We start from the raw sequence: 22,969 nt of genomic DNA, 5'->3' as shown, positions 1-22,969 counted from the left end.
TTTATGTAACGTGTACAATTTTTCATGCTACGACCGGAAATGTATTCGGTTGTCGGTGTGTGTGTTCTGGGCAACTTGGTTTTTTTTCCCTAATAACCATTCACCTCTGACTTTCAAATGATGTTTAGTGAAAATAAAAATTCTGAATCTAAATTATGATAAAAATGTATCGTTTCCGTTTGTTAAGTTTTTTCTTCTGCATTCTGTTTTGTTTTGTGGAACAATGGCGATATTTTTTTCATTTTGGTCGAAAGAGAAGGATGTGCCTTCTTTGTCTGATGCCCGATGGAAACTCAGACAATGAAAAAAACATTTATTTTCATTTTCCGTTGTTTTTTTTCATTTCAAATTGTTTTTTTTTTTAGTTTTGGTTAGGTTCGGATAGACTTCTTACACAATTTTAACTTTAGTCAGTTGGTCACATTCTATTGTGTTTGTCTATGTGTGTGTGTGTGTGCATTTCAATCGGGTTATATTTATTCGAGTGTGTATTTGTCGAGAAAAAAAATTTGTTCATATACCGCTTGTTTATTTGTGCCCGATATTCTCGATTTGATCAATATTTTTTTTTTCATAGCTGATAGCTGGCTCTTTTGTTCCACTATATTTCAGTATTTATTTTGGTTCACAATTTTCATTTTCATCACATTGCTTTATTATATTTATTATTGTTTCTCTAATATGAGTTCAAGTTTTTCTTTTTTGAATCGATTTATATACCCGGAATCGGTATTTATTCTTGATAGGAGTATTGTCATCGATAAATTCATTCGATAAATAGCGCGAATATTATTGAATACGATTGCTTCGGTCATTTTAGTCTTTATATATGTGCATCTTCATTGGTCATACTAGGAGATTTGCGTGTCCGTTTCATTCCTAATCGGTTATTATTATTATTATGGAATATAGAATGAAAATAGAGCAAAGTGAAAATAAACCAAAGGAAAAAAAAATAATCGCCTCAAGTCAGCTGGCCTTTTTCCGGCATCGATCATTCGGACTATCGGAATTGTTTAACCACAGTTGATGATGATGATCATCATCAGTTTTGTATGGGCAATCCATTTTTATTTGAGGTAATAATTGAAAAAAATTTGTTCACAAAAAAAACAATCATGGTTTATTTTTGGTCAAACACAAGAAAAAGAAAAATCACGCTATTCAATTTTATAAATCACTTTTTTTCATCTTGCATCTTTATTTTTTTCTGCTTTACGATCATTATGATAACGTTTCTTTTGTCTTTTTTTTTTTGTTTATGTATATATATCGCGTTTATATTGATATAAATTGCAGCGAAACTGATATTTCGTTTTTTTTTAGCTTTTGATTTTTTTCTGTTGTGATATAGAATAAAATGAAAAATTGGAGAGAGAAAAAAAATTCCATTTGTCCATTTATATACAAGAGATAATGCAATCTTGTATTTGTTGAAATGATAAATTTATTCATTCATTCTTTGTATTTTATTTTTTCTATTTATAACATTCTTTTGCATAATGATAAATGCTAGTCACTCTTGTCAAAAAAAAAATTGTGTGAATAATGAATTAATAATGATAATGAAAAACCGGAAATATTATTGTTCATGTATTGTTATTGTGTATGTTTGTGATTTGTTTGTAATTTCTATTTTCTTTTGTAACTAAATTTAAAATTTGAAATATAAATTGTCTTTTGTCTTCATTTATGTTTTTTTTTCACATCTTTGTCATTCTTTTTTCTATTACAATCATCATTAACATTTTTATCATTTTTGTTTTTTTGTTTAAACAAAATAAGATATGTTAAAGATAAAATTGTATATACATTGATGATGAAACATACCGAAGAATTTATTTTCAATTCTTGCTATGAAAATTGATTTTGATGAATGAAAAAAAAATTTCTGTTTTTCAGCATTCTGTTATTCTGCATTATCAATGTATGTTTTGTGTTTTGTGTTCACTTTTTACAATCGACAATGTTGACGAGAAATGAGAAAAAAAAAGATGATTCACTATATTTTCTTCAGGTTTGATGAATGAATTTATTCACATTGAATATTACAATGCATATATACACTGACAATAAATAAGACTATCATCAAGGACCATCAATGGAAAAAGACTTGATTCTTTTTGTTGTTGTTGTTGTTATTGCCGTTCATTTTCATTCAATTACTTGTGTTTTTTTCTTTCTTTTCGTCTCTTTTTCTCTGTTCGCACATATAATCAAGATCTTTTTTCATCATCATCATCATCATCATCATCATGAACGAAATCAGGAATTATATTTATAGAATCAACAACAAACAAACAAATTCCGATGTATCTCATTTATATTTGTGTGTGTGTAAAAAATCATTGTGAATGGCTGTTTTTCTTTTTTTTTTTTGTTTGTAAATGGAAAATTATATTTGAGAATGATGATGATGATGAAATTGAAGAAAAGATATACGAATGAATTGAAATTATAAGTAATTCGTTGTTTTATCATAGATGTGTTTGTGTTTGTGTGTGTGTGTGTATTCTGGATTTTTTCAATTCATCGGTAATGGAAATAAGACACACACACACACACACACAAACGGAAATAGAAAAAAAACCAAATCAAAATACAAACAAACCAACAAACATACACATATCGATCAACATAATTTCCAAATGAAAAAAAAAATTTTAAATCAATGAACCGATAGTATTTATTATTTAGTTAGAATGAAAATAAAATTTTTTTTTTTTTTTTTTTTGGCATCAAAACCATTACACATTTGATGAAGAGAGAAAAAAACGACCACCAACAAGAAAGAGAGAGACGCGTTATGCTAATGGACGTTAAAACAAGTAATGAAAAAAAAAACTTTTTTCTCTTCATTCAAAAAAAAAAAATATACATTGATCGATAATATCAAACAAACATTTTTACACACATTCACATTCTGATTTTTATATGAAAAAAAAATTCATTCATTCACTCTAACGCCGATATTTTTTCACATAAAATATAAATGTAAGCATAAAAATTGCGGCACACACACACACAAAAAAAAATCAATATCCGTATAAAGAAAATTACCAAGTGAAAAAAAAATTGTATCCAATTGATGATAATAATGGCTAAACTTGAAGAAAAAGAACTGAAAATTTTTTTTTTATCATTCATTTATCGTTCAATTTGTTTCATGATGATAATGATGATCATATCTCTCCAGATTCTATCAACAACGATTGTGACAATCGAAAATAAAAATGAAATGAAATAATGTATTAAAGGAATGGATTTTTTTTTCTTCGCTCGTCATCCTTTTTATTTGAACCATTTTTTTTTTGCAAATCTTTGCCCAGAATACTATAGATTCTTTCTTTTTGGTGTAAAATATTACCCTTATAAGAATATCTCATTTTATTCCATTGAAATTCCAGACAAATAAACAAGAAAAAAAATACAAGCGCATTTTTCAAGAATAAATATCCTTATTCGGTTTTTTTGTACTCATGTGATAATGATCGGATCTCTTAATCTGTGCTTGATTACATTTTGATGATAATCAAATTGTCTTAGAATTTAGGTGTTTAAAGATTCTGACCATTTTTTTTTGTTGTTGTTGTTGTTGTTGATGACTTCATATATTGAAATGCTATTTTATATGCATTAACAGTCGTTATCAATGGAGATTTTCTCGAATTTTTTTTTCTGAATTTCAATTTTTTTTCCTTATATTCACATACGATTTTCCATATTTAATTCATTCAATTTTTATGTTTGATTCGTTTTTATTGATAAACACATATCATCATATATGATGATTATTCTATGAATTGGAAAAAATACACCATGCTTGTAAAAATAATCAGATAGAAACGAATTTTATCCATTAAGATGAAATTATCAAACCAAAAAAAAAAAAAAAATCGACCATCATCATATTTTATGGTTATGTGGAACATTTGCAATATCATCGTTGAAATAGTACTACTACCACTAATAGTAATAAAGATAGCAAGATAGTTGTCGAGCCGAAAAAAAAATTCATTTTTCATTCCTAAATTTAATGCAAATGAAATTCTTGTACATTGGTTAGCATTTGCTTGAATCATCATCACTATGAATCTTAAAATGTTGAAATTCTTTCCCTCGTTTCATCCATTTGTATTGATGATGATGGAGGTGAGAATTTTCATTTGGATTGTCTGGAATTTTTCTTTCTCATTTTTTCAATTTAAATCTTTGGAATTTCTTTTAAAGAGATAAAATTGATTCTTATAGCAGCAGCAGCAGCAGTAGCAGCAGCTTCAACAACCAACTAATTCTAAATCTTTTTGATCAATTCTACAAATATAAGCAAATAATCATGAATTTTCAAATCAATTTTCCGACTGTTTGGTTAGATTTCTTTGCCTTTTTCTCCTCTTCTTCTTTCATTTTCTCATACAACTTGTCAAATGTTTCATAGTTTATGTCTCTATCACACTTCCATTTATATATTTTTATTGATTAGCAAGAATTTTACTTCAAACCATTTACGTAATGAATCAAAATCATGAATGAATAAATGTTTACTAGTTTGTCTGTGCTAAAAGTTTACATCATATAATCATTTTGTAATGATGATGATGATGGTTATTGGGCGACAAATTCTTTTAGCATAAAATTGTCATTATTCTATTCAATGAATATTAGTTTTTTTTGTTGTTGTTGTTGTTGCTTTTACACTTTGTTGATTTGCTTGCGGGCATCTGGTTTCTACGTTAATACGATTATGCATGACGAACACTCTACTGTTTGTAAATATACATACATCCAGTGTGCTTAAAGTTTTTTTTTAATTTTATGCATAACTTTGTCTATAACGATGTTTGAGTGATGAATTTTATTTGCTTTCGTTCCGGAATCTTAAACTAGGAGAAATATTTTTATTTTTTTTTGTGCGGGAGTGGGAAAAAGGTTCCAAGCTTAGATATATATATTTTAGTTTGACTACCCCACCATTTGCAATGTTTAGTTAAATTAGCAAGTTTAGTTTTTCTTCATTCACTATCTCTCTCTCTCTCTCTCTCTCTCTCTCTCTCTCTCTCTCTCTCTCTCTCTCTCTCTCTCTCTCTCTCTCTCTTTATTTTCATGTTCTCTTTGGCTATGTATGTTGAATTCATTCATCCAATATATAATCCAAGTGAATGGCAAGAAAAAAGAAGAAAAAAGTTTACTGTTTCGTTTTTCATCGTCTGATCCATCAATCATTGGTCCTTTTTTTCTTCCAAAAGTATGTTTGTTTTATACATTTTTTTTCTGAATTTCTGAATTTTTCTCATCAACATCATTTTTGGTGTCCCTTTCGTTTTGAATGGATAATATGCTCATAATGATGATGATGATAATAATAATAATAATAATGGTTCCGGAATTTTGTTCTGGTTCTAAATGCCTATGTGATCATCGGGTGTCAAATGGATCACACACACACACACTGGTTTTTCATGGTGTCCATATTCATATATATGACATCAACATTTTTTTCTATTGATAATTATATTTGATGCGGATGATGATGATGTTAATGGTATAACGAGATATTGAAAATCCTGTTGTTTTTATGTCGTAATTTGTTTTAATTATAATTTCATCATTATTTTATAATGAGAACAAAAAAAAACATATTCCTAACACATTCAAATGAATTCAAAATGAATTAATTTTTTTCCGTTCCAACATTAAAAAAATGATACCATGACGACACAAATGAAAACTTTGATGTCATTTTTTGTTGTTGTTCTTTTTCAAATTAATTAATTAATTACATTACATTCTTGAATAAAATAATTTTGTATTGATTGAAAATGTGTGAGTGATGATTCTGAAACTTTTCATATGTCTGATTTTATTTTTTTTTCTGTGCAATACGATTTGAGATGTTAATTCCACGATGACAATTCTCATTATCATCATCATCAGCAGCAGCAGCAGGAGTGGCAAGATATTCTTCAAGTTTTTTTTCATATTCACAAAAAAAATCTAAAATTCAAAATTTCAATAATAAAAAAAAATTCCATTTCCTATATGGACTATTTGGGTCGATAAATGGTGAATTGTGAACTGTCTGGCTTTTTGTTGATATATACCCACACATATGCGCGTGGGTGGGTGTGATTATTGGTTAATCTCTCTTCCAGTATTCTTGCTTGAATGAATTCAAGCATATCGGACCTAATAATAATGGAACAACAACGATTACAACATAAATCCTTCGATCGCTATGATGATGATGAACATGGCTAATATAGAAATTCATGTTGACTATACATGTATATGATGAATAAGATTAATTGTTTCGCATTCAAAAAAAAAAAAAAAAAAATAACACGATCCCAACATGAGAATGATGAATTTTTTCTTCATTTTGTTTATCGCTGTATCATTATTGTTTGAGTAATTTTTTTATCGAATTGTTCGTTTTTTTTTGCTTGGTTGTTTTATGAACAACATTAACATCAACCCGAAAATATTTATTAATGTTTCAGGGTTGAAATGTTTTTCTTTCTTCTTGTGTTGATCCCCTGGAAAAAAAACGATTGTTAAATCTATTTTTTTCCCTTTTCATTTCTATTTATTATGGAAAATTAGCTACGGTTTTTTTTCTGTTTTGTTTTGTCCCGTTATAACCAAACCATTTTCTGTGTAACGCCTCTCTTTCACGCCATATATCTCGTTCATTCTCGCTTTTTTTGGTGTTGGACAACACCCAAATTTGAACTTGTATATTCTATTCTATGGTTGATGAATATTGAGAATTTGATTTGATTGCATTTAGAAACAAAACACAATTCAGTAGTAGTTATAATAATAATAATATTAGTAAATATGAAACGAATTAATGAGCTACAACGATTATGATGATGAAAGATTGTGAAAACTAAATGAATAATATAACAACAATAACAACAACAACAACAATTAGAATATGAGTAAACTATACGATGATGATGATGAAAAAGTTTCATTTTTTTCGCCCATTCTTGGATTTTTTTTCATTAGAATTTCTATTGTATGTTTGTTGTTGTTGTTGTTGATTTTTATAATCGAATAATAACCAAAAAAAAAATGCTTGAACAAAATAAAACGATACACAATTCGAATAAATTATTCATTCATTTCATTTCATTGTCATAACATATTAAGGTAGGAAATTTTACTTTTATTTTTTTGGTCTGATGTCGTTGGAGAGACATTTTTGTTTTGGAATTTCAAATGTAATTTAATCTGATTTCTGATCACAGTGAGATAAGGAGAGAGAGAGATAAAGTGAAGATATAATAATGAAAATACGCATGAAAAAGCCATGAGCATCGTTTTTTATATATCTCAAAATTTAAAATGAATTCAATATAAAAGTTGAATCAGATGAAAATCCGATAGGTTCTCTATTTTATTAGCCAATGATTTTATCATTGGAAAATTGTTTGTTTTTCTTTACATTGACATTTTCATTTGAAACCGGAACTTTCATTCATTTATTTTTTGCTAAAATATCTTAGAATTTTTTTTTCTTATCTTTACAGTATTAATTACAGTTAAAAAGGATCAACAAATCTAAAGACTTTAGTTTGTTCGTTTATTTGTTTTCATTTTACCCCACACCCCCCACAATACTGATTCAACAAACAAAATCCATTTTCAATAGAAATCAACATCATCTTATAGCTCAGAAAAAAAATCCAAACAAGTCTATGCTTGTAATATATACAGTAACTATAGAATAATTTAGTCCATTTCTTGGTTGTTTTTTTCTGTTGATAGTCTTATAACTGTTTCAGGATCATTTTTTTTCTCTCTTTCAATCGACATCATCATCAGCATCAATAAAGTCCTATAGTATATGGCAGTTGTCATCGATGTTGAAAGATTTTTTTTTGTTTGCCTCTCTTTATTCATTCGAGAAAAAAAAAGACGAAAACATAACAAATACCCATTATGGTAACGAGATTTACCCATTACGGATTACTACATTGACGAACGACCATACTATACTACTATGGACTAAATATAACGGTGATGATGATGATGATGACCAACCAAGTGACCAACTCGTGTCGTTGTATAAGCTGTTTATTTTTATTTTCTCTAATATCCCATGGGTTATATTTGTATTCGCATTCATTCAGAAATCGTTGTTTCTTTTTGTGTATTTATTTATATGTCCAAAATGTTGTCTCTATTCAGAAACACCAGATCATACAACATATAACAAACGTATTGTACATTATCAATTTATATCTATATCAGTTTGCGTTTGTGTGTGTGTGTGTGTGTGTGTGTGTGAAAATTCGGCTTGGAATATGATATTTCACTAACAGTTTGTTGATTTTTGCTATGCAGTTTTTTTTCAGTGAACAAAAAAAAATGTGAAGAAAAAAGAAAAATTCACCGATGATATCAACTAATCGATTCTGAACGCGATTTGAAACATACACACACACACACACACATACACTTACACACACATTCCAATCCATTCAATGGACAAACGCAACAAACAAGAAAGAACATGATTCTCTCTATGAACGGAAATTTTTATTTTTTTCCGAAAATTAGAATTCTAAACACGTATAATTTTTTTTTTTGGAAAAAAAACTTTTTTTTGCAATGTTTGTTGCTATGAAAATAAAATTTTTTTTTCTTCTTCTCCTCTTCATTTCTTTACATTTTATTTCCGATCAAATGCTGTTGTTATGTTGTTATTATTAAATGTGTTTTTTTTCGCGTGCGCGATTCTTCACGATCCCAAGCGAATTCATTTTCGGTAACGCTTGGCCAAGCTTGTTTGTATGGTCATGTTTTTTTCCATTTGTTGTTGTTGTTGTTGTTGTTTATTACTATAGAATGTATATAACAAAAACATGACATTTTCTTTTATCATTTTTGTATTTCGTTTTTTTTTCTCACGAAAAAAAATTCCTATTTTCAGGTTTGAAATTCAGTTACTTAGCCTTGCAAAAAAAAGTCAAGTAAATAAATTTGTTTGTTTTTTTTTTGATTGTAGTAGTCAACAGAGAAAAAAAAACATTTTGCTACAACACAAATAAATGTGGGTGAATGAATTTTTTTTTTCAATCAATGAATGATTCAATCAAATTTTTTTTTTAGGTAAAACATTTATAAACGAAAGAAAGAAACGAAAAACAAAAAAATCATTTATGATCTGATGATGTGACCATCAAAATAAACTAACATTAAAAGAAACGGACCAAAATAAAACCAAAAATGTGGAATGATTCGAATAAAAATTGCCTCATTATAATCATCACATTGTAGACGATGAGGATATATTATCAGCCAAAAACGGTTATTATTATTATTATTATTATTACATAACCAAGAATTTTGATGTTTGATCAAAACCCAATTGATGATTGTCGTAGTTGTTGTTGTTGTTGTTGTTTTGTTGTAATCGTGTTCATTGCTTTCGATTTTCAGATAAACATCCGGAAGCAATGAACTATGATGATGATGATGATGGTGGTGGTGGTGGTGATGGTGGGCATGAAACGATAAATTTCGATTTGTGAATTTCCATTTTAGCTCTAACCAATAATAATAATAATGGAACATCTAGTTATTGGGGGCTGACAATTTCATCATCATCATCATGTAATTTGGATGTGTTAGTGGTGGCTGAATGATTTGGCGATATTATTAATGATTAATTGAATTGACTTGTTTATGGTGCTGTTGCTGTTGTTGTTGGTTGGTTGGTGGCAAAAAAAAGAGATTCTGTGTTATATTACATGGAAAGCAGAAAAATTTTTTTTCGTAGATTAAATTGTTTGTTCCCTTGTAATTTCTTCGGTTCTCGATTCCACAATGTTTAACATTTGTTTGTAAATTTTCTACTCATTTTTTTGTTCATATTTTTGATTTGAATAATGATCCGGTTAATTTGATCGGAAATTTTCATGGTTCTTTTCCTTATATTATAATGATGATTATTCAGATTGATGAGTATGATCTATAACAATAAGAATTCTTGTAAAGTAGTCATTTACCATCAAAAAAAAAAAAAATAGAATAAAATTGTCATAACAGAAAATTTCACTCGTTATTCTTCTCTTTCAATTATCAATGATAAATGTCAATTGAATGAATCGATGACATGTCTTGTGTGTTGTCATATGAACGAACAAAATTCTTGTTTCACATCTGTGCCCCGTTTTGTGACGAAACTCAAATATAATTTTTTCCATTTTCAATTTAATTTTCTAGGATTGTTTTTTCATTCGTTTATTCTTGGAATCGAGAGAACGTTACGAATTCAATCATGGTGATGATGATGATAATTGGCAGCATTCGTTTGTTGTTTTTTTTTGCTTGATTTCAAAATCATTGTTATTTAATAGAATCGTTATTATTGTTATTTTTTTCAGGATTTCATTTCTGATGACTTTGTCCGTTCCAGTTTCAGAACATTGTAAACAGTAACAAGAAGAAGACAGAAAAAGACGAATTTAACCAAGTTGGCAAATTTTTTTTTATTGTTCCAAGCTACGAAAAAAATTTTGATGATTAAAAGACATGATGAAAATTGTTTGAAATGAAATAAAAATTAATTCAAACAAAAAGAAAAAGACTTTAATCTGAAAACAGAGATTAGAAAGAGCAAGATACGAATTTTCAAATGTAAAATTGGAATTAAGAATGAGAAATGAAAGCGTAAAAAAAAATTCATGATCATATGTGCGTGCGATCGTATCATCATCATCATCATCATCATCATCACAATCATCATCAGTGGCAGATGTTTCCATAGTAACGGATTTTGAATTCATGTAACTTCTGGTGTTTGTTTAGTGAACAACAAGAACTAAGAATCTTGTTGTTTCAATTAGCTTTACAAAAAAAGATTCTTTGGTTTTAAGATGCGATTTATTTTTGTGAATGATAGAAAGAGAGAGAGAGAATATAGAAAGAATCTTGGCATTGGACAATAATGATACAAACGAATGATGAAGATGATAATGGAAAAAAAAGGTTCATAAAAAATTCATTATTGAAACAAAAATGAATGGAAAAAAAAGAGAGAAAAAACAAATCTCTTTTTTTTTGGCCTTTGTATTACATTCATTACATTTGTTCGTCATCCACGTGAAGCGCGAAAATTTTTTTTTTTTCATTGTCAATTCATGAATTATTCGTATACTACACACATGATACGATTGTCAAACAAAACGAAAAAAAAATGAATGTCTATTGTTTGAAATTGGGTGGATTTGGTATTGGCTATAGGAAAGAAGGGATAGGCGATGAAAGAAAATTATATATCAATATAGATTCGTTTGTTTTACATTATTATCATCAGACAATATAATACTTTATTTGAAAATTTGAAACTTGTTCTTGAATTGGTTTCCTTTCCAGAATAACTAGATTTGAGATTCTTTTTTTTTATTAGTAGATGAATGAAATGAAAAAAAAAATAAAAACTACACAAATGAAATGAAGATTTTTTTTCATCATTTTTTCTTCTTTTGTCGATCTTTCTTTCTTTTGTGTCATTTGGGGTTGTGTTTGTGGAAAAAATTTTAAATTTTTTTTTCTCATTTACACAGACTTCCTTTCAAAATGAATAGAAATAAAAAAATAAGATGTAATTTTTAGTTTTCATTTTTATTCCTGAATTCCAGTGAAAAATTGATGAAGATGAAAAATGAATGAAAGAAAAAAAAATCTTTGGTGTCGGTAGCCTGAAGATATCTTGGTTGTTTTGTTATACGAATTTTCCTTTTTTCGAGTAGACCATTCAATCATTGAATTATATGAAATAAAGGGGATAGTGAAATTCACATTACCGATTCTGAAACATTCATGTTTGTGAAAAAAAAGCTATTTTTATGTTGATTCAATAATTGTGGACATGAACATGAACACACCCCCTCCTGTTCTTGAACAATGATAATATATTAATAATGCAGCGTTTCCCAAACTTTTTTTAGACCACGAACCAGTGTTAGCAGTAAAATTTTTCTGTGGACCACAGTTTGGGAAGGGTTGATATAAATGAATCAAGAATAAATATCAAAACAAAAAAGAATCAACATCATAAGAATATAATATGGATGTTTGATTATTTTGTATTGATTTTTGTTTGGCCATTCGATGATGATGATGATGATGTTGGTATGAAGAATTGTCTATATATTACAGGTATTGAGCATCTGTAATGATCATGATATCAATAGCTAAAAGATCAGTAGATTTTTTTCTATCATCATCATAATAAAAATAATAATATTCGAATGGATTGGATGCATTTCCGTGTGTGTGTGTGTATGTGTGTTTTTCATTAATATTTTAACCTAATACATTTGTTTGCTCACTGATATTTTCATATACCTGGAATCTTAGTGTTTGGTGTATGTGCGTGAGTATTATGTGTATAGTATAACCTAAATAGAATGAAGATCATTTGTTTGCATTTTTTTTTCTCCCATATTGTGTCTTTCATCATTTCAACATCCAAAAAAATCAAACAATCATCTAATTTGATTGAATGTATATCTGTATGATATACATTGACTACCGCATTGATAAGGATACTTCATTTGTGAAATTTTTTTTTTTTTGTTTTTGGGTGCATAAAATAATTTGACTCTCAAACCATAATGTTGAGGATTTAAAAGAAAACAGATGGAAAAAAAATAAAATTTATTTCATTTTTTTTTTCATTAAAAATGGAATTGAACTCATTCAATTGGATATTTGGACTCTGTCTGGTTCTTGTAATAATAATATATGTAACAACCAAATGTCAAGTTTCACCAATCATTTAGTTTCATACAGACACACACACACACACACATAATTCAAATATATTTGTTCTGGTTGATAACATAAACGAGAATGGTTGAACAATGAATAAATAATTCAACAATTGATTCAATTTGAATCCAATTCATTCATACATGAAGTATGTGTACACTTGATTATCGGGAGAATTTCTGTTGGAACAAAAAAAAAAAGAAGAAAAAGACAAATAGAAAAAAAATTGAAAATGAATTTTTCATTATTCCCATATTTCGTTTGGCTTCACTTCATATTTTACTGTTTAAAATGAAAAATAAAATTAGCTATTTCGTAAATAATTCTCTAAAATTCATTCATTCATCATCATTATAATATAATGTATGAATAGCAAAATTCAAAAATGATGTTTACCTGCTACAAATCACAAAGATAATTATTATTATTATTATTGAAAATCCTGTTTGTTTGTTAAATGACACGAAATAATTTGAATAATGAAAAAATTCAAATTATGATGATGCAAATCATTGATTCTGTGGTTAAAATTCATTGAGTTTGTTACATTATTTGAAATGATTGGAAAACTAAAAATCCATTGGTTTTCTGTGGTTCATAAATTACAATCATTACAAGAGAAAAAAAATAAAACAACTAGCCATTCAACAGAACAAACAAACTTATTATCAATTATCATTCTTCTTTTTCATTCGGCAAATGTTACACAGAGAATAGTAGCATATGATTAATATAGAGAAATTCATCATAATTATAATTATAGTGAATAGTGTTCTGACAAATTGAAACAATTATTTAATTATGACTATAGTGGATGATCATCATCATCATCATCATCATCATAATGATGACACAATGAGTTAATGATAATGGAATGTTCTGTTCAGTCAAGAACAATACACCATGTTATATAAATGTCTTGGACAAATATTTTTGTTTTTGTTTCATTCTTGATTCATTCAACTTGACTTATTGGGTCAATTGTCTGGTGTGTCTGTCTTTTTTTTTCTTGCTTGTTTTTATTTTTGTTCTATTCACTGGAACTATCTGAAATGTCTGTTGTTTTTTTTTTATCATCTTTATGTACTAGGGCCATTTTGTTTTGTCTGATGATGATGATTCATACTACAAATCATTTATCGTCACACCGATTGCAACATGTTCCATTGATGATGATGATGGTGGTGGTGGTGGTTGTATTTGTGATAGGTTTGACAGCCAAAATGAAATGTATACAATATCTGGAAATCCGAAAAAAGGGGTCTACAAAAGAAAAAAGAATAAATTTAGCTAACAATAGAAAAAAAAATGAATGGAAAATGGTTGTATGGATGAAAATTATTGTGCAAAACCAGAGATAAAACCATCATACCATCATAGTATTTGTATTTCCCGGTATTTTCGTTTCAAATAAATATATGTTTGCCATCAAACTAGGATGTTTTTTTTTCCTGGAACCATACCAAAAAAAAGAAAACTGGTGAAGAGATGAGCAAAAAAAATAAAGCGACAGAAAACATTGAAACATTAAATGTATTCTCTTCTTCTCTTGTCATATGTTTTTTGTTTATGGGTGTGCAAAAATAAAAATTTCTTCTTTTGAAACGGCTATTGCTACAATCATCAGCATCATCATCATCATCATAGTGAGAATAGTGATTTTTTCTTCTCCTATTTCTTCGTTTTTACATGTGAATGTTATTCTTATTCTATATCAAAATGCAACCAAATCGAATGATAAATCCAATTCGTTCATTCATTTCATCGAACATCATTAAACATTATCATTGGTAAAAAAAAGAGAATGTAAAACATTTAAAAATGTAACTTTAACAGCCGTTACTGTTGGCTGTAGCAGCAGTTCATCGAATGAAGAAGTTTTGGATTCCAAGTCATTCAAAATGTCGTTTTTTTCCCGTCTAGATTGAATTGAATGCATTTTGAAATTGTCGTTATTGTCCAGAATAACAAAAAACAAAAACAAACGACGACCATATTGTCCGCGAGATTTTCATCGCATAATCATTATCATCATCAATTTAGTACCGTCTTTTGAATCTTCTCAAAAACCAAAAACAAAAAAATTCGTCATTTTCAAAAGATTTCAAAAATGTAAAGCTAAAAGTTATTTTTGATACAACATGATCATCATCATCATCATCATCATCAAAAATAACTATACTTTGATTGTATTCGAAGCCGAAACAAGTAGTAGTTATTCTTGTTTCTTAAACAACAAAAATGTTCATCTTACCCATCATGGTCCATCTTTTCTCATTTCAATTTTTTTTGCTCATGTTTTTTTCCACTTTGCAATGGCTCAATATTGTATGGGACAGTATTTTTTTTCTAAACTTTTTTTTTTTGGTGTCTGCGTTCATTTATTCATTTGTCGTCCTCGTCGTCGTCGTCGTCGTTACGAAAGAATAAAATGTTATAGATTTTTAGATCTTTTAGGTTGCATCATCATTATTCTTTTTTTTCGTGTATTTGGTTATATATAAGATGAGCCACATAGAAAAATTGAACTATTAGAATGTTTGTTAGAATTGTGGCTGGCGTTTTCAATTTTTTTTTGTTTTGTTTTATCGTCGTCAGAATAGAGGAAAAAGTGAAAAAAACTTTTAAATCAAAAATTGTTCTTGAATCCAATTTTGTTGTCGGAAATGGAGAGTTTCAAATTGTTTTCTTTTTTCCTCTTTAGTTTTCTCTTCGTTAAACAACAAATCAGTCAGAATTAAAAAAAAAATTAAAACCAGAAAACCATATTGGATTCAAGCCAACCAACCAATTTGATTTTGACATTTTCCATCCAGTTGTCATGTTTGTACGATGCTATATGCTTTAGCTTTTTTTTAAAGCAAAAACTCAGTTCTATATTGACAAAAAAGTGAAAACAAAATAGACAGGCTATTATGATCAATTAATTTGTCCATCATCAAACTATGATGACGATGATGAAAAAATATGTTACCCGGAACCAGATTCAACTAGCGACAAAATAAAAAAAAGCCGATTCAACTGGCCTCTTCTTTTTTCTATTGCTTTTCAATGTGTTTTTTTCTATCTGTTTTCTCATCACAAATCTAGTTATTGGATGGCTGAATTCATCATTTTTTGTTTTGTTTTGTTTCGTTTCATTTCACTATAACTTTCATTCAATTGCTGCTGTTGTCATCATCATTATTTGAAATGGAACACCACATGAAAGAGAAAAAGAGTAAAAAAAAAGAAAGAAAAGGAAAGAAAAATTACTTTTTGCTTGTGATGTGACAATTTTTTTTTGTTTTTTTTCCCATTTGAGATTTTGTCGTCATAACATGAGGATGATGATGATGATAATAATAATAATAATAATAAAACAAACTCTCCGATGAAAATAAGAATGTGGCCATAGTTCACATTCAAAATATAAATGTTTCCAAGGATTTTCCGTCATCAACAATGATGACAAAAAAAAACTCAAGAGTTTGTTACATATTTTACTTTTTTTTCAGTTTTAATATTGTTTTTTTTTTTTTTTTGGTTCCGAATTTGTCAACTTACAGCTTTTTTTTATCCGTGTGTGCGTTCGTGTTTTCGGATTGGTCTTTGCTGGGTTCCAAGCTTTTTTTTCCCATTAGTTTTCTATTTCAACAACTATTTCAGTTAACAATCCTCATACACAATACACACACACACACACAAACACACACAACAAACATCAGCAGGCCACCATTTCAATTTCAAATTCATCATCTAGATTCCAAGTAAAATGATCGTATAGTTTACTCATTCTCTATTTTTATGTTTATCAGTATTATAGAATCATGTCTGGTTTGATTTTTTTTTTTTGTTCTAGAAACTAGTCTGGGCTTTTTTTTCCAATATCAATTGAATAATATGATCATGGACCGCGAACTGCCATGCTGCCATGTGATCGGTTTCATATAATTGCAATTTCATATATGATGATGATATGAATGCAGTTGTATCGGAATATAAAGTGTCCCTATTGCGTGAACAAAAAACTACAACAAACGAATATATAATTCTTTCAATTGGGTTTGTGAAAAGGCAGAGAAAAACAAAATTCATGATTAGCACCCCTTTTTTTCCATTTGTGCCTATGTTCACCATTTGAACGATATGGATCGTTGAATCTCTTGAGAATTCTTTTTTTTTTTGGTCTATTTTTTTACATTTTTTTTTGCACCATAAGGAATTTTTCATATATGACAAAAATTATTATTTAGTAGAAACTGAAAAAAAGTTAACAACAACAACAACAACAGTTCGGATCGAGAATCGATTAAAAAAAAATGAACGAGTGAGCGAATAAGTTGCGAAAAGAAAAATAAATAAATTTAACCAATGAAATAAAAAAAAAGAAAAAAAAATTTTTTTTTTTTACTCGTTTTTGGTTAGACAAAGCAAAACAAGTACTTCGGCACCATATTTTTGATTTCGTTTTTTTGTTTGTTGTTGTAGCTGTTCATCGATTTTAAAACGTCGTTTCTATTGTAATTTTTTTTCCTGAAAAATAAACAAAAAAAGACAATATAACGAAAACGATTCAACCGAACCGGAAAAAAATGCCGACAATTCTGATAGAATAATGAGAAAAGTATAATTCATACAGATTTGTCCATCAACCGGAAACAACAAATATCAATATATATTTCCTATTGTAAAGGAGTTTGATATTGTGGACACATATATATATATAAAATACGTCATATGGAGTGGTTCATTTTATCCAGAATTGATAACATTTATAACAAGAATGAGACATTGAATAAATCAAGAATTGTTGTTGTTGTTGTTTTTTTTTTTTTTTTGTTTCTTTTTTTTGTCTCTGTATGTGGCCAGATGAAGATTAATTAACCATATATTAGCATCAGTGAAAAAAAATTGTTTCTGGAACGCATAAAGGAAAACGGTATTTGAAATATTAATAAAAATAAAAAAAAAATTTTATTAACGACAGCTTCCGTTTGTTGTTTAAATTTTTTTTACTGACTGTCAAAAATTTTTTCTCTTTTAAAAAAAAAGAAAAATTCTGATTATTTCAATAGAAAAAGGACGAAAACGGAATAAAATATCAATGCCAACACCATATCCAGATATGATGACAAAGTGAATTTTTTGAATTAAAGAAAACGAATATAATATTTTCGAACCATTCTTCATTCACATTTCGTCTGTTTTTTTTCATCTTTATAAATTTTCTATTTTCTAGTGTCTGGTTCTGATTCTGATTCTTCAATGTGATTGATTGCATTTTTTTTTCACTGTTTGTGGTTTTTTTTTCATTCTCGAGCTGTCGTTATTATCTGTTTGAGCATTTTGTTGAAACTAATATATTGTATTGTAGGTAGTCGACCAAGAATTTCGTAAATCATATTGAATATGTCCGGATATGTATTAATTTGTTGTACGATTTAGTCAACTTTCGTTTGTTCATCATATATGTGAATATCCATTTGAATAACAATGAACTTGAAATGGAAAATTTTCATTTCATTCATCTGGTTTCAATTTAATTGAATATGCAGAACATGGAGACATACGAATTACTACTATGAATATCGTTCGTTTCGTATCAGTTCATTGTTGATTTTTCCAACAATTATACAAATAATTACCAGAATAATAATAGATAGCTTAGTTTAAATTATTGTTAATAATCTTTTTCGGCTGTTATTATCATTTCCGTTGTTCATTTTCAGTTTTTTTTCTACATATATTTCATAATCATGACCTAATCATTCACACTTGTACATTTTTCTTTCGGTATATATTAATATATTGAGAATCCAAACAAAACAAAACAAAAACAAAAAAAATATTCTAGCTTATCTAAAAGCCATTAATTTTCAGAAAAAAATATGTTAGGATTGTCATTTTTTTTTTGCTGGTGGTTGGGTGGTTAGTTGGAAAGAGGAGGAAAGTTTTAGTTTTGGAATCCACAATACAAGATAAAATCTGCTTTATCCTATTTCTTTTGCTAGTGAATGAGAGAGAGAATGCACCAGAATAGTTGATTTTTTTTGAATACCATCACGATCAAGACAATGAATTATAATAATAATAATAATAAAGTCATTTGTTATTTATCTATTGATACATTATCATTATTTAGTTAAGAGCCAGAACAAAAAAAAATTTTTTTTTTGCACATTTGTCTCTTCAATTAAGGTCATTACTTGCAATATAATAATTTGGATTATGTCTACAATATGTTTATTTGTGAATGTATATGTGATTATCGTATGTTTCAAATATTTGGGCTGTTGTTTTTTTTTCACATTGTTTGGTGTGTGTGTGTGTGTGTGTGTGTCATAATAATAGTGGCAATTTTGGAACAATAAACGTTAATTTGTTACAACATTCATCCAATAATGAATAAAATAACAAAAGAAAAAAATAAAAAAAGAATTTTGATCTTTAGTTCATTTAGGCTAAAATTAGTCTATTTACAACTAACTGATTAATTAATGATTAGTTTTAATTGTCTTATACTAATAATTCTTTTCTGTTTTATTTACTTTGTTATTTAGACGCTTTTCATATACAACTTTTGGAACATGAAACAATCATCGTATGTTTGTATGAGTGAATGAATGTATAGGCCAAATTATTGAACGATTGAAACGATGTAGTGCGACAATGATCATCAACCAAAATCCCTGGGATCATCATTACTATTATTTTCAATACTAAACTTTATATAGACACAATGAAAGAATATAAATGAAAAAAAACTCCAATCAAAGATAAGGTAAGGTATTTGACGTTGTTTTCATTTTTCTTTTATATATATAAAAAAAACACTCAACACACACACACACACACCAAAAATAATGATAACAAATGAATCGATAGTTGTTCTTGTTCACAAACTTTTTTTTTCTTTTTTTACTCCTCTTTCTAAACCAAACAAAAGCCAGACAAATTCTTTCAATATTCTCTCATTGTTTATATTGGACAGTTATTTTTGTTTTCACATGAATTGATACAATGAACAATGTGACAATTATATTTCAATGAAGATCCGAAAAATGTGAACTATGAAACCAAAAAAACTTGCTTTAGCCTTTTTCTTGTATTGTAAATGAAGCCTGGTACCTACACACAATACCCAATAGAATCTGTGATCTTTTTCTCAAGAGAATTTAATGAAACTTATATATGGGTATAGGCCATAGATTTATATATGATTCAACAGTTTCACTTTTTTTTTGATGATTACATGCTAAATTGTGTTAATCAATCACAATTAGTTTTCAAACTATTTTGATCACAACTATACAATAATGATGATGATAATGATAATGATCTGGATGATGTCAGTGTGTCATCTATTCAGATTCCTATTTCATTTATCTCAGCAAAAAAAATAACTCTAAGAAATTGATATAATAGTATTATTAGGCTCAATTTTAAAAAAAAACCAAAAATTAATTGATGTTCTATCATTACTCCAATGTATAATCATTTATTGCCTTTCAACCATGTTGTGACTATGAATTTTGATCTACTTTTTTTTCTGTTTCTATTACAATGAAATTACGAGAATAATATATAGAGATATATAGTGTGTTTATTATCATTGTCATTGGGGAAACAATGTGAAACAAAAACGCTAATCCTAGATCGTATAGCTAATTAAAATAATTATTTCTAAATAATGATATTTCATACACACAATGTATTCTGAGGGATGGTGGTAGTGGTGAATTGATCATAATAATAATAATAATGTTTGTTGTTGTTTTTTTTAATACTCATATAAATCGGTTGAATGTCATGAACACACAGACAAAGACTGAGAAAAAGTGCAAAAAAAAACAAACGAAGAAAAAAACCAGTAGCCCCATTATTCCACACCCACCCGAAGGTTTTTCATCTATTCTAATCAGGCTATATTCCTATCATCACCATCATCATCATAATATATATATTTTTTTTTGCCAAGTGTAGAAATTATGAATGGTGTATCATTTTTATTCGAGAATTTTTTGTTTTCTGTTTTTCTAGTTTGCTCATTCATTTTTTTACTCAAACATAATGGCTCATTTTCCATTTTTCGGATCGTTGTTGTCATTGTGTGTGTGTGTATGATGGTGATTGTTGTGGTGGTTATCTAATGGCAATAAATTATCGATAAATATGTGAGACGACTTTACCCAAAAAAATTTTACTTTATTTCATTCATTTTATTCATTCAATATATCAAAGTAGTATTCCACAACAACAACAATAACTATTGCGTGGAAAAGTTTTGTTTTTTGCAATTTTAAATAAAATTTCCTTCCCACCCACCAGAAAAAAAATCAATTCATTTTTTTGTAGATTTTTATGACTAGTCCACCAACGGTTGTGTAAATGAAAACAAAACAAAAACACTTGGCTTCTTCAGAATATTTTGTTACTTTTTCAAAATTCAACAAAAAAAAATGATTTTCATTTTATGCTAATGAAAAAAAAAACACTAGTCAGTGGAAAATTTGGCCAATAGATTTATTTGTTGCTATCAACATCATATGAAACTCTCATAGATCTTGCAAATGTTGGAATTATTTTTTTCGTAATAACAGTTGCAATTCAGAAAAAAAACAAATGCAAATCATCAATTTGTCATCGAACTAATTGACTTCCATTTTCGTTATTTTTTCCTTTTGACTTCCATTGATTTATGACGTTTTACGAATTTGTTTTCATATTATGTATATGATGCGTACAATCTGGCCACCTGAATTGAATTATTATTGTATGTTGTGTTTTCTTTTTGTTTTTGGTTGAAAAATTAATTGTACAAAACCAAATAACAACTAAAATGAACGTCCAATAACTCGAATTTGAATGATTGTGCACGTGTTGTTTTCCACACATGACAGTAATGAAATATTTACAAATTCTAAGCTCAAATGTTTCCCGATGACAGACAGACACGTGTCAAAATTGAACAGAATAATTGGGAAAATAAAATAAACCGTTAGTCACGAGTAAAAAAACGATATCATCATAATTATTACATCATTCATTCCTGAAACCTATACATTATCCGTTTGGTGTTTCGTTTCAAATGTTGTTTATTTTATTTTATTTCATTTCATTTCATTCATTTTCATTTATTTTGTCTTTCATAAAACTAAAACAATTTCCATTGCATTAAACATTTCGGTAGCAAGACGAATTAAAGTAATGAAATAAAGAGAGAAAAAATCCCCATTAACACCGACAGAACATTTGTGTGTCTGGATGAACATTGATGATGTGAAAAAAAAATTCAACCATGTAGCACGAAAATAATGGGCACTAAATATAGAATTTTTTTTTTCGTTGTTGCTGTTCTCGCATAAATACGAGACAAACAAACAAACAAACAAAAAAAAGACTCAATATCCTTGCGTCGTATACAATGTGTGGGGATTGTTGTTGTTGAAATGTTTTTTGTTCGATGTTTGTCTTTACAATCCTTCTTTGGTCTGTAACTGATTTAGTCACATTTGCCCATTCACCCTACATAATAACCCCCATTTAGAAGACCAGCAAAAAAAAAGAAATTAATGATTCGAAATTTTTAAATGGTTATGAAGCTCTGCTAATATATTTGAAACGTTCTGTCATCATCATCAGCACCAATCTTTTGTTTTAACTATTTTCATTCAAATAAAAAAAAATAACGTTTGTTTTAGCTTGTATAATATATACAAGTAGAAAGAGGTACAATGATTCAACCTCTTAAAAAAAGGAGATAAATTCCATTGGTTGACGTTTAGCCTTTTTATTTTTACTGTGAAAGTTGGTTTAAAAAAATAAAAAAAATTCCCAATTTTTAAACAATGATGAAGAATGAGAATGAGGAGGATGATAAGGCGATCAAAAACAATTTCTAGCATAAAATTATCGTTTTGTTGCGTATATGTGGTCCCCGAACCAAAAAAAAAACAAGAAACAAAAAAATCGATCCGGAATCTAGATTCTATACTATCACTACCAGACTGGATTTTCATTTGAGTTTTTTTTGTTTGTTTGTTTGTTTGTTTCTACTTTAAAACTTTTCCGTTGTTTTTTTTTCTTGTTTTAATTATTATGATCACTATTTGTTACCGCACATCTTACACAAAAACACTCGCACACACACACACACACACACACTAAAATCTAAGCGAGTATCAACCAAATTTGA

At 28.0% G+C, this 22,969-nt stretch overlaps 1 protein-coding gene across 2 annotated transcripts in view; it reads left to right on the top strand.

Annotated features, from left to right (window-relative positions):
• The window catches only part of LOC124494581 (uncharacterized), a 109,485-nt gene that overhangs the window by 12,363 nt on the left and 74,153 nt on the right, over nt 1–22,969 (top strand). The window contains exons 3-4 of one of the 2 annotated variants that reach the window (XM_075729290.1): nt 5,157–5,245; nt 19,335–19,555. The gene's annotated coding sequence lies outside the window, so the exon portion shown is untranslated. The remainder of the gene's footprint in view (nt 1–5,156; nt 5,246–19,334; nt 19,556–22,969) is intronic. The other variant, XM_075729289.1, reaches the window with a different exon arrangement.

This window comes from Dermatophagoides farinae, chromosome 3, assembly GCF_024713945.1.
Source record: "Dermatophagoides farinae isolate YC_2012a chromosome 3, ASM2471394v1, whole genome shotgun sequence".
Lineage (NCBI taxonomy): Eukaryota > Metazoa > Arthropoda > Arachnida > Sarcoptiformes > Pyroglyphidae > Dermatophagoides > Dermatophagoides farinae.
The sequence above is the reverse complement of the archived record's forward strand: the minus strand, read 5'-3'. Positions and strand labels throughout refer to the sequence as shown.